General features: G+C 40.6%; 2 long non-coding RNA genes and 1 pseudogene across 2 annotated transcripts; all 3 read right to left on the bottom strand.

Annotated features, from left to right (window-relative positions):
- Window positions 1-492: 492 nt before the first annotated feature.
- On the bottom strand, window positions 493-3,434 carry LOC139838574 (uncharacterized). The gene is made up of 2 exons (XR_011755948.1): window positions 1,444-3,434; window positions 493-849 (listed from the first exon to the last, which is right to left on the bottom strand). It is a non-coding gene; the product is annotated as an uncharacterized lncRNA (long non-coding RNA).
- A 748-nt stretch (window positions 3,435-4,182) lies between these two features.
- Window positions 4,183-9,514, bottom strand: LOC127344758 (uncharacterized; annotated as a pseudogene).
- Window positions 9,515-11,323: 1,809 nt separating this feature from the next.
- On the bottom strand, window positions 11,324-12,077 carry LOC127344757 (uncharacterized). The gene is made up of 2 exons (XR_007878178.2): window positions 12,003-12,077; window positions 11,324-11,707 (listed from the first exon to the last, which is right to left on the bottom strand). It is a non-coding gene; the product is annotated as an uncharacterized lncRNA (long non-coding RNA).
- Window positions 12,078-13,198: the final 1,121 nt, after the last annotated feature.

The following is a 13,198-nucleotide window of genomic DNA, read 5'->3' as shown; positions in this document are numbered from 1 at the left end:
TATATATATATATATATATATATATATATATATATATATATATATATGAGTGTGGATTTGCTATGTTTGTAAGTAGTGGAGGGTGTAATCGGAACCACTCATTCGCATTGAGATCCGTACTTTTTTATCTAAAAGGATCCACTTTGTTTGATTTCTACACACCCATAATCCAAAATAGCAAGGGGGACCGGCACCTTTCCTCTTACACATGTATCATTTTGGGCAACCTAGCCTGGCCTAGTCTAGCCTATAGGATTCAGCTTTTCACATCTTTCGAGACATGTGACCACCTCTTTCTAGACATGTGACCACCTTTTTCGAATCACGTGATGGGTTGGAGCTAAGTTAGGTTAGGTTCCATCCCCGTCTCGGATCTCTTCTTCTCTCTCATAACCGTATCGGGAATTTCTCGTTTAGTTCCTCGTTTTCTTCCACCATCCAAGATCCATGCATTGATTATGCCTATTTTCGGAGATGGATCTCTTTCCTTCATTGGCATCATATTCCGGCGCTAGCTAGGCCAGACATTATAGTAGCCTTTCCTTTCCAATAAACCAATAATATTTAGAGAGTGAATAAGTTTCGACATTACAGACTAATTTAAAGTCTATGCTGCCGTAGCAGCCTTTAACAGAAATTCATAAAATCCCAAAAGCTCAAGTATCCTGGACTAAAGCTCAAGTATCCTGAACTGAAGCATATTTGCCATGCTTACAAGACACCTCCTTTTATCGATCATTCCTGGCTCATACAAATTCTGAACTTAGCATGTAGCTGCCCAATGTTCCCCCTTATACCTAGGACTTCGTACAGAAGAATCCTCCTTGTTTGGTTTAGGTCATCACCGATCTGTGATAAGAGGTATACATCACAAGAAGTTATAGCTATTCGTAGATGACTGATTATGAGCATAAATAGACTTTTTTATGTTCCAACTCCTACTGGGGATATTGTCCTCTGTAGCCTAGTCCCCATCCATTGCCTCTGTAGCCTAGTCACGGGCAGCAAAGTGTCCTTGCGCGTGCCCAGGTTTCAGGGAAAAGGCACTAGTGGGGTTTATGCTCTTCACGTTGGGACTTCTGCATTGAGATACTACCTCCATTTCAAGGAATAAGGCGTCCTCGTTTTACGTGTTTTTTGTTTGACCAAGAATTACTTTAAATAGATAAAGATTATTTATATAAAATTAATATCATTAAAACGTGCTTTTCAATATGACACCATCTACTGTTTTTTACAGACCATTCTATATCAGTTTAAAGCTTTAAAAAAATTAAACATGAAACTCAAAAGAAGCCCCTTTGAATTCAGTCTGGGAGTACTCTGAATCAAAACGGTGCTCAATAAAATACCAGATGGTGCATCTAATAAGAATTTCATAGAAAGCAAAAATTCCAACCAAAAAAATTAACACACAACTATTAAAGAATCAGAGGAGCATACAAGCATGCCCTGCCGGAGAGGGACTCTAGCCGTGGCCTCATTCATGCATATGCTAAAAGAGCATGGTCATTCATTCTTCTGGATGTTTCAGTAGGCTGCAATCACGAACAAGGCTAAGTTCTCAAAATCAGCTAGGGTGCAAGCAATCACGCAAGACAGAGAAGGGGGCAGCAAGCAGCATGTACCCATCGAAGGAGCGGGTTTTTGAAGTCCTAACCTGGGTTGGATCTAGAGCCATAGAGATTATACCATCAGCAATATCTTCTTTTCCCTACTCTGAAAGTTTTCACAAATTCAAGCTTCTAGAGATCTAGAAATTTGAAATAAAAGAAATTTGCAAATGTCAACTCTGAATAAAACATGTGCTAGTACCATTTCTGCAAAACTCGCGTTTGATGGTCTACATTTCAATTCATATCGTACAAGTAATGGAAAATATACCAGCAACGTTTAGATTTGTCAGCTAGAGCCCTCATACTGGAGTAGTCGGAACAAACGGAGAGTGTTTGTAATAATATGCTGCTCATTCAGAAAAAAAAACTGTATTCAAACAGAGAGAAAACTGATGGAATAACTTGGAGCCTATTTACACTTTTGTCAATAAGTAAGAACAACAAAACTACATAAACTTACAAGATTAATTATACATACTAGAATATAAAAAGGGGAAACACTCTGGAATTCTTCAATAAAATCCTTTTTGGTAGTGAGGCCAATATAATAACAAACGTTGCCCAATATAATAACAAACGGTGCCCAATATAATAACAAAAGGTGCCCGTGTGTTTTACAAATGGTTCTAGGCACACATCAGAACGGTGCATGTACAAACTTATGTTCATATGCCTACAATTTAATTTTTACACCTATCTAGAATGGTTCTAGGCACACATCGCAGCATGGCACACATCGCAGCGTGGAACACATCAGAACTGGAAAAAATGTACGATACCATTCTTCCATAAAATTAGTTTTGGCAATGATATCCTATTCAAATAACAGGAGGTAGAGGCCTAGTCCAGATCGATGCCTTGAGGAAAGGGACAACCGTATGATGCAAAAAACAGATCGATAAGCACAACATAAACCGTGTCAAGAAGAACTAATCGTGTATGTGAGAAGGATATGAAAATTAATAATGGGGCCATTAATGTGGAAGGAAGATTACTGAGTCAACTATACACATGTTCAAACCCTAAAACCCTATAGAGTGTATGTCAAACCCAAGCAATGTGAGAGTAATTAATGACTAAAAAATAAACTAAATTTGCTACTTGATTATGATTCTGTAATGTCAAACCAAAGCATCAGAACAGAGTTTTAAGTTTACATAGCATGCAATAACCAGTAGATGATACAGATGGCAAAATCAAATGAGCTCGTTTTCTGAAACTACTCAAAACATAGTCGTTTACATGGTTTATTTGTCATCCAAGATGGGAATACAAAAACTAACTGAAAAACCACTATGGGAAGCTCTTGAGGTGACATTACCAAAAGAAAAAAATCTAGAGTAAATTGATGTAGCTCGAGTTAGATATTCAATTTATCGTAAAGAGCTACCCAAATAAAAGGTGCCTGTGTATGTAGCGAAAGGTTCGAACCACCCAAATCAAACGTGCCTATGTATCGCGTGTATTTAGGTAGTCTGCTTTTACAGCGGGTGAGTGAATAATTTTCCTCGAACGTGCATGCTTTCATAGAAGGAAATCTTTCGAAAGTTGTTTTTGAGTGTGAGTATATTAGTAATAGATGCATGGACAGGAACAAGACATGGTAAGACCAAACCCTAAAATCATATACAGTATATGTGGAACACAAGCAATGTGACATTATTCGGTGATTGGTTATGACTCTATAAAAGGAACACCCAAACAAAAGGAAAAGATTCAAGGATTCGTATCCAATTTATAAAAAGAGCCAACAACCCAAACAAAAGGAGCCTGTTCATTGGCTTGAACGGTGCTCGGCACATATCTAATGGGTGCCCTCTTTAAGGATGTGTTCGGTTGTAGAATGGGAGAGAATGGAATGGAACCATTCCATTCTAGTGTCATGGAACCATTCCATCCTTGTGTTCGGTTCCGACAAAAAATTGTCATGGAACCATTCCATCCATGTGTTCGGTTTTGAAATGGGATGAGAATGGAATGGCTAGAAGTGGCATGTGGTCACCTTTTTAACAGGAATGGTGAGCTTACCACTGCTGTGTGCGATTTTTATTATCACAATATTAATCGCAATTTTAACAGCACCTTACCTATATTTTCAATAATAAAGATCAGCAAATATATATTCACAATGAACAAGCATATTCGAACAACACAACACAGATTTCAAATCAAATAACATATAGTCATCCAACTAGTCCAACTTCATTGCAAAGTAGTCCAAATAGTCCAACATTCATCCAAAAGAATGACATAGTAGTTCATGCCACAGATTTCAACAATGTCTAGTTCATGGCGTAGTAGTTATCCAAAAGCATAGTTGCCTACGGGCATTACATCATTACAGTCCATATATCATAATAGGTACCAAACATAGCCTAAAGGTAATTGTCCATTTCTGTCCAACAATGAAATAGGAGCATAAATATGATGTAAAACTTGACAAATACATGGTTTCAATATACAAAATGGTCCATACTGTCCAGCAATGAAATATGAGCATAAATATGATGTAAAACTTGACAAATACATGGTTTCAATATACAAAATGGACCATACTGTCCAGCAATGAAATAGGAGCATAAATATGATGGAGAACTTCACAAATACATGGTTTCAATTACATAAAATGGACCATGGTTTCAATACACAAAATGCATACATAAATAACACTTCAAATACATGGTTTTGACGCACTCAATGACCATACATGATCTGCCTATCCGCCCACATTTGGGTAGCAATTTGTTGCCTACGGTCAACTGTGGCTCTATGGTCTCTTGCTTGCTGAGTTTGTGACCGGATTGGTTGGGCGGTCCAAGTTACCTCCGGTAAGATGAATTCATCAATTCCTTGAGATAGTGCATAATTGTGAAGAACACAACAAGCTACAACAATGTCAACTTGTACCGGAAAGGGAAAGAACGGTTTGGCATCATCTAAAATCTTGAATCTTCTCTTGAGGGATCCAAAAGCTCGCTCTACAGCTATACGTAGAGATGAGTGCCTAAGGTTGAAAAGTTCTTCCGCATTTTGGACGGGATTGTTGCCCCACTCGTTCAAATGGTATCTCACATTACGGAACGGTGGGATGAAGCCAGGCTTGGCTCCATATCCGGCATCAACTAGGTAATATTTTCCTATAAAAAAGACACAAGTTGGTGACAATTTTTTGGACAATATAGGGACAATCATATGTAAGTCAATTTGTTACCTTCTGGTACTTGCAGTCCTCTCTCACGCCCTAATGCATCAGCTAAAACGTTTGCATCATGTGCTGTCCCCTCCCACCCAGCCAACACATATGTGAACCGGAGGTCAAAATCTACCGCTGCCATCACATTTTGAGTAGGAAAAGGCTTCCTACCACGAAATGAATCTTCCACATCTTTAACAACAGATGCTCGCACATGTGTACCATCAATAGCTCCAATACAATCCTATATAGTGGAAGAAATGTCAATACTCTGGGTGAATACAATCCTACGTAGGTAAGTAATGGTTTTGGTATATACCTTAAAATATGGGTCAAACCGAGGATTTCTGCTATCTTTTCTGGGGTCTCCGATGAAGGTGGCCTGATATATTCATTACGCAGCTCACCAATGGCATGAAGGACTTGCCTAAAATATATGCTAGTTGTGCTGAACGATCTACCAAAATTTGTTGAAACAACTCTATTTCGAAGATTATGTCCAATGGTATGCAAGAACATTGCCACTTGCTGTTCCACACATAAATGGACAGTATTTTCTAGCAAATTGCGTTCTCTCATTATCTCACACAGCCTAAAGAAAGAAGCTCTGTTAAACCGCAACATGTTTATACAAGTCACATCTGAGTGCCATATTTTACTAGTGAGATACTCAATTCTCATCCGATCTCTTTCATGCATTGGCCCATAGGAAATACGTGGTCTTCTCTTTCTTTTTAAGACCCGAACAGCTACAACAATCGCAGCCCAAACCACAAAAACAGCAGCTCCCCTAATCAGCCTTTTCCTTTTATCCATGCTTTTGCCCATCTACAATGCATTTATAAATAATTTATACACTCTTAATAAAGGAGATACATGCATATGAACAATTATTCACTGCAAATAAGGAAGATTCATGCATATAAGCAATTATTCAATGCAAATATGATCTACAGACAGACACATTTTACACTCCTAATCAGTCACAATTAGTCCAAAAACAGCATCCAACAACGCTTCCAATCAGTCACAATTTTTTGTTGATAGGCAATCAGTCACAATTAAACATGCATAGGGCGGATCTGGGAGGGAGGCCATACCTGCCGTTGGAGCCGAGGCGAGCGGCGCCGGCGAGGGTGGAGGTGGCGGCGCCGGCGCGGGTGGAGGTCGCGGCGCCGGCGGGGGTGGAGGTCGCGGCGCCGGCGGGGACCGATGTGTGGCGGCGGCGGCGGGGGTGGACGGGGCGGCGCGGGCGGAGGTGGCCGTGGCGGCGCCGGCGGGCGTGGAGGTGGCGGCACCGGCGGGGGCACTGCGGGTGCGGGGGTGGAGGCGCAGGCGCGGCTCGGTCGCGAGAGGAGGAGACGGGGTCGAGAGAATGAGCGGTGACGGGAAGATAAGATTGGTTTTTCTTTTTTTTAATCGGCCTCGTTCTCGCTCGTTCCACCTCGTCCGGCCGATTTGGCCGGATGGGTGCATCCCGCATCTATAGCGAATATTCCCATCTGAGGAACCAGCCCATCCCATTCCATCACGAAACCGAACACGAGAATGGCTCAAAGGAACGGAACCGTTCCATTCTATTCCCCCATATTCTGCAACCGAACAGACCCTAAAGTGACAAACTTAGATTAAATCTGGGAGATGTGGTGCATCGCCTTTGCGCGCAATAGCAATACGGTGGCTTGTTTACAAGATCCTCCTGAGATTATTTGGACCATTTGGTATCATTTGGGGCCTATTAAATAATTTGGAAACACAAAGGAGCCCATTTTAGATTAAATTTATAACTGGGCATTAATGTGGAAGGATATTCGTGAGTCAATTATACATAGGTTCAAACCCTAAAACCATATACAGTATATGTGGAACACAAGCAATGTGAGATTATTCGGTCATTGGTTATGATTCTATAAAAGGAACACCCAAACAAAAGGAAAAGATTCAAGGATTCGTATCCAATTTATAAAAAAGAGCCAACAACCCAAACAAAAGGAGCCTGTTCATTGGCTTGAACGGTGCTTGGCACATATCTAATGGGTGCCCTCTTTAAAGTGACAAACTTTGATTAAAATGGGAGATGTGGTGCATCGCCTTTGCGCGCAATAGCAATATGCTCGGCAATTATTTGGACCATTTGGTATCATTTGGGGCCTATTGAATAATTTGGAAACAGAAAGGAGCCCATCACGAAAGGGTGCTCGGTACAATCTCATACGGTGCTTGTTTCAACAAAACCAGTGCTTGTTATAATTTCCTTACACTAATTTTGTACTCCCTTGAGGAAATCTGAATGATTACTTTTGAAGTTGTGCCAACACAAATTAAATAGTGTTGGTCCCCTTGTAGGAACATACGCCTAGTGGGGATCATCCAGCAATTGTTGACACTACCAGAATCCAAAGCAAAAAATAGACGGAAGAAAATGGCACATTAATCTAAGGAACTGCAAGAGAATGTAAGACAGTTACAGAGTGATGGAATGGATCACTGACACTAAACTAGTCTCAGCATTGAAAAAACTGTGTCAACGACAATGGTATTTTCCATACTCTAGGTTCAATTAATGTATCGGATAGTCTGCTGCTGCACCAGATACTCTAGGTCCTTGATATAATAATTTCGATATGAAAAGGGTCCGCCGACATATTTCGAATTTAACAATGAACTGAATCTTTAGCTGTCAAATCTGAACAGAGATATTTCTAGCATGTTCAAGCAAACTGACATTGAAACAATAAATGTTCAAGCAAACTGACATTAAAAGGAAAGCTAAAACTAACATGAACCAAGAAGTCGGTCTTTGAGGCATGCACCCTGGCATAGCCAAATTCTGAAATTCTTGATATGCTCCAGCTCTGCCGCTGAGTATTGGACAGCAAGACGGGGTTGGTTGTCAACGAACAGTATATAACAGGTCCTCTTGTAGTTGTGCACATGGGCAAAGAAAACCAAATCCACCTATTACCAAATACCAAGACATGTCAAACAAGCAGTTTACTCGAGTTTGTGATCATATGGCTATTATTTTCTTCAGAGTATGAACTTGCTGTCTTACCTTGTTCTTGAGCAAGAGTGGCTCAATGGGGTCGACAAAGTTCAGGTTCACGCTGGTCAGTATACCTAGATTCGATGAATACATTGGTCGATGCCTGCAATGGTCATTCAAATAGCAGGTGTTACTTGTAGCCACATTAACAAGGCATTATCTAGGTTCAGTCTGACGTACCGTTTTGGTAACCGAAAGACCAATTCTGTGACTTCAATGTCAGAAGAGGAAAGACCGAAAGAGTGTTCAGCTCACCCGATGAAGATTACCCGCCGCGATTTCGTTCTATCAACCGATGACAAATCTTCTTTCCATCCAATTGTACTAATCAACAAGATATTCACAACATCAGCATGTAAAATGTGCATATAATTTTGCAAGTTTATATATGAAATAATAGAAACAGCAGCAACGTAAAATTGCAAAAATTCTGAAATGGGACGGGGGGCACCATGCAACTGCTGGTTTATACATACTTGCTCTGACTTCTCCGACCATGGATGCTCGGTGGACATCACGAGTAAGTGGACGCTCCCTTACTCGATGGAGTACCACAACTTGTCCTTGCTAGCGGCAGGCATGGGAAGTATGACTCGTACGTGACGCCGCATTCGCTTTTGGCTTTCGGCTTCATAATCAGCATACAAGTAAAGGTTCAAACAAAAAAAAATAACAGGGAGCTAATTAAATGCCACAATAGTTCATCATACTCGATTTTGCAACTGAAAAGACCAACTCAACTCATAAGTAGTATTGCAGAGAAGTCTTAGCGCAACTAAATTCTAACCAAATTTTAAGAAGGCAACACGTTGACAAGAATAGCAACCAAGAACAGGCTTGTTTTATTCATCTATGCCATATTAATCTCTTATATCTGTTCTCACGAACTTGACAAAAGAACAATCAAGCCCATCGAGTTCAGTAGCCACTAGAGAAAAAGATCGATCACATAAAAAAACACATGCATCAGGAGACACATCAAGGTTGCTACTGATGTCGTGCGTTACCCGTTGATGTGCAGGTTGTCCGTCACAGCATCGGTGCTAGATGCAGCTATTCCCTGGCTCAAGACTCCAACGTAGGTCTCCAGCCGAACGGCAGCCCTCTATCCCGACCTGTCGCGTCGCAAGATGAACGTGGAGAGCGGCAAAGGTAGCTGGAGAAGGGACGGAGCCGGCCGGAGCCGATGGCAGAGGTGGAATACCTGGGTCCCGCTGTTTTCTGGGCTCGACGAGGGGAGCGCATAGGGTCACCTAGACCTCGCCGAGGCGCCGCGGGATCTGAGGGCGGCGACGGATGCATCAGACGGTGGAGTGTTCTACCAGAGCCTGTTTCCATGGGACCTGCAGTTGCGAGCGTTGGTGAAGATGAGGAGCTCCTGCCGCTCCTCCTCCTACACCACCACGATCCAGGCCAGCACCGCCGGAAGCTTCTGCTACACGCGGCTTGGGGAGAGGCTGTTCAGGAGAGAGATCAGTGCTTGGTCGGCTGCTCCTACAAGATTTGGATCTTGAGCTCCTGAGGATTTTTTAGAAGAGGGAGGTGCGGTTGGGAACAGTCCACTTGTCGGGATGTAAAACGGGATAAACCGCATCCACCACGACCACGAGGCAGTATAGAACAGGCAAAAAAGAAGAAACAGGCCGGAACTGAGGATTCTAAACGGTGCCGAACCTTTGATAAACTCGCACTTAACCGGAGTGCATCGCTAGAAATCTAGGACAGAACGCCATCGTAGGTAGCAGGCCTAGCACTGGCCGGTGGCAGGACATGGGCCCAAACCAGCCAAAAGAGGTAAATCCAAAACCCTCAACTAAATAAGAGAAATATAAGTTGGAGAGAATGGACCATACCCTATATGCGAATCTCAAAGCAACCTCAACCGTGATGATTGCAACCTCCATGGAGACACAAAATAGAAAAGCTTTTCTATATATATATATATATATATATATATATATATATAGGTCTGCTATTCTCAAACCGGTTCGAGAATAACTATTCTCGAACCCTTTCTGAACTTCCGGGTGTTTTCCTAGTGAACTTCTCGACGGAATACCAAAATTGCATGTTCGTGCGGACAGTTTTTTCATGATGATTTTCAAACCGCTTATCGGATTGATGCGTATAATATACCGTTGGATTCGCACGGAAATTTCGCAACTTTTTCGTGTTCATTGTTTTCCCAAATTCTATATTGATTAAAACTAATTTCAAATATACAAAACAACATTTTCGCGGATTTCTCTATTTATGTACAGTTTTGGGGTTCCAGTTTTCAAACCGTTTATCGGAATCATGCGTATGATACGCCGTTGGAAAGGTGCTGACTAGGCGCACATTTTTAATGAAGAACACTTTTCTAAATTCTTTATAGTTTAAGAGCAGATTTGAAAATACGTGATTACGTTTTTCGAACTTCTCGGTTTTTCGAACTGTTTTTGGGGGCTTATTTCCGAACCACTTATCGGAATGTTCCAAATGATATTGCGTTGAAAAGATATTGATTAGGCGAATCTTTTTCATGTTGAATGTTTTTCCAAATTCTAAATGGTTTTAGTTTAATTTCTGAAATACATAAAAGTGAAGATAACGCCGACACAAGAACATTTCGAAATTGGCTCATCTAGATTGATTAGGTGTGGCATTGTGATATGTTGGAGTATTAGTAGAGTTATATTAGTGCTAATTGTACGTTGAGTTGGTCGATTTGCGCAATCGGTGCTCGTACGGACGATTTCTATGCGTATGATTTTCGTCCAGAAAAACAGAGTGCATGAGGTGCTCGAATATAGAAGTGAACTTCCTTTATATCTGTTAGTGAACTTCCAATCGCTGTATAAAAGTTTCAGGCATGTAAAAAAATTATACTTCACAGGGACAATGTATGTCTGCATGTATAATTTCCACGTCCTACGCATGCGCTGCCTTCCGAATACACGCGAGCGAACTTTGCGTGGACCAAAAGTGAACTTCGTGACGACACCATTTTTCTCTGTTTTTTCAAGTATAACGTGAACTTCCAAAAAAAATTATATTTCCGAAAATTATGAACTTCCTAGTACATATGAGTGAATTTCGCTACATTTGCAAGTGAACTTTCAACAGACAAAAGTTTCTCAAGTATTCCGGTCATTGCATGGGTTCCGGGCTGGTTTGATTGGCTCCGTGGGGGCACTTATTCCTGGTTTTAACTTCTACTCGGTAAAACTAGAATCATAGCTTGGCAGTAGAGCGCCCCCAAGTGAAGAGATCATACAACTACCAAAGTGAACTTTTATACCGAAATAAAAATACTAAACCCACGATGGACAAATAAGTAAAACTTCACATTTTCATTTTCAAGTGCATTTTTTATCTTCCAATTTAACTCAAACAGTATCATAAACATAGCGAACTGCTCCAAAATTAAAACTGAACTTTCTCTGTTTAAAAATTCAACATATAAATGAAGAATGAACTCCTGGGTTAGAAAAAAATAAATTTCCATTTTTGTTGTCTATACAGAGCAAAAAAGGAAAATATAAATGAAAGGGAAAAAACTTGCCAAACAACCCACGCCAGTTCTCCTGAACCGCAATTTCATGCCCCATGTCTACTAGATACAATACTCATTCAGTATACACTTGCATATATGATCAAACAATGATGCATGTGCCTACGCCCTGCATATGCACATGATTTCTTGTCTTGTTGACCTGGACAGATCATGCCTCCCTCCCTGCATTGACCTGATCAACCGACCTCTGTCGACTCTACATTGTATCACCTGGGAATCAATCTGACAATAGTAACATTCATGCACCTGGTGGCCAAGTGAGTACACTCACGTATCCATCACAAAGTCTACACCTACAAAAGAACAACACAACCAAGTTAAAACAGCCAAAGTTGGATTCTTGTTCATGCCAATATACATACTGTAGCTAGCTTAACTACATCTGGATCGAGTAGTGCTAAGCACCTTTTGACTTGCCAATTTGAAACCAGAAGCTAGATAGGTACTCCAACTACTAGTTTTCTTAAGAAAAAGGAAATACCCAGGGCAAGTCCAGCTAGTACTCCTAGTTAGAAGAATTGGACCAAGATAAAAAAAAAATTTAGAAGTGGATCAAGATAACAGAAATGGTGGTGGGTTTCGCTTGACCTGGATCAGGTCGTGTCCCCGTCGAGTAACTTTTCGCCTTAGCTCTGCTTGACAAGAGACCCATGACGCTGGGCTAGAGCTAGCATGGTGATGCAGAGGCGCACATTAACCAAAGTTCAGAAATGCGATGAATCACAAAGACATTTGAAATTTTGAATCAATCAATTTGAGAGAGAGAGGGAGAGATTTAGCAAGGAACATACATTGTTACCTTATCAGTATCTCTCATAGTTTTCCAGAAAATTGCCGATCGATGTACACCTCCATATTAGGAAGCTGCAAGTAGTAATAAAGGTAGTGAGAAAATGAAATATGTAGACCCATCACAAGATAACAACTTCACTTATGCAGATTCATGTAGGAGTATAATGGGGCAGGAGCAAATCGTTTTGTATAAGATAACTTAAGCATGATGAATTGATACTTTTATCGACAAAAGTGAACCCCCTTTGCTGTACCAAATGAACTTATCAGAGCAATTACAGTGAACTCCAGATTTTTTTTGAACTGTTCTTTTTACGGTGTGTTTTTAACTGAAACTATCAGACAAACGAAATGAACCCCTGAAAAATACAAAGTGAACCGCCCTTATGAATAATGTGAGCTTATGTTGGTCACCTTACTTATATACAGTGAATTTCCTATTTTCACCAATGTGCACTTCCAAGCAAATACATCCTATTAGTTTCTCTACAAAATAGAATACAATTAACATCAGTGAGCAATCAACTAAGCATCACCAAGAAATTAGTACCATTACTTCAGATATTAGCATGGTTAATAATAGCAGTAAGAAGCTACAGCATCTCCGCCACATGCACAGCAAGTATAGGAAAACTGAAAGAAGTTATTGGAGGCCGCTTACCAGATTGTACTCATGTCCTATCGGTCCTGTGGCATACTTCAAGATGATAAAAGCATACCACTCAAAATGAACTTCACTTATTTCTTTCAGAACTACAAAAAAGATGTGACTGAACTGCTATCGGGTGAACTTCCTGTTTTAAGCATGGTTCACACAAAATTGCAGTGAAGCAATTCTTATATTTCGAGATACTAGAGAAATTAACATGGCAGTCTGAAGTGCGCGGATAGAAAAAAAATGATTTTAATCATGCTTATATGTGTATAGCGAACATTCGAAAAAGTTATCTAAAGTGGATAGTACTGAACAAACAAGGCAATGAAACAAACAC

This window comes from Lolium perenne, chromosome 3 (genome assembly GCF_019359855.2).
Source record: "Lolium perenne isolate Kyuss_39 chromosome 3, Kyuss_2.0, whole genome shotgun sequence".
NCBI classification, from domain to species: Eukaryota; Viridiplantae; Streptophyta; class Magnoliopsida; order Poales; family Poaceae; genus Lolium; species Lolium perenne.
The sequence above is the reverse complement of the archived record's forward strand: the minus strand, read 5'-3'. Positions and strand labels throughout refer to the sequence as shown.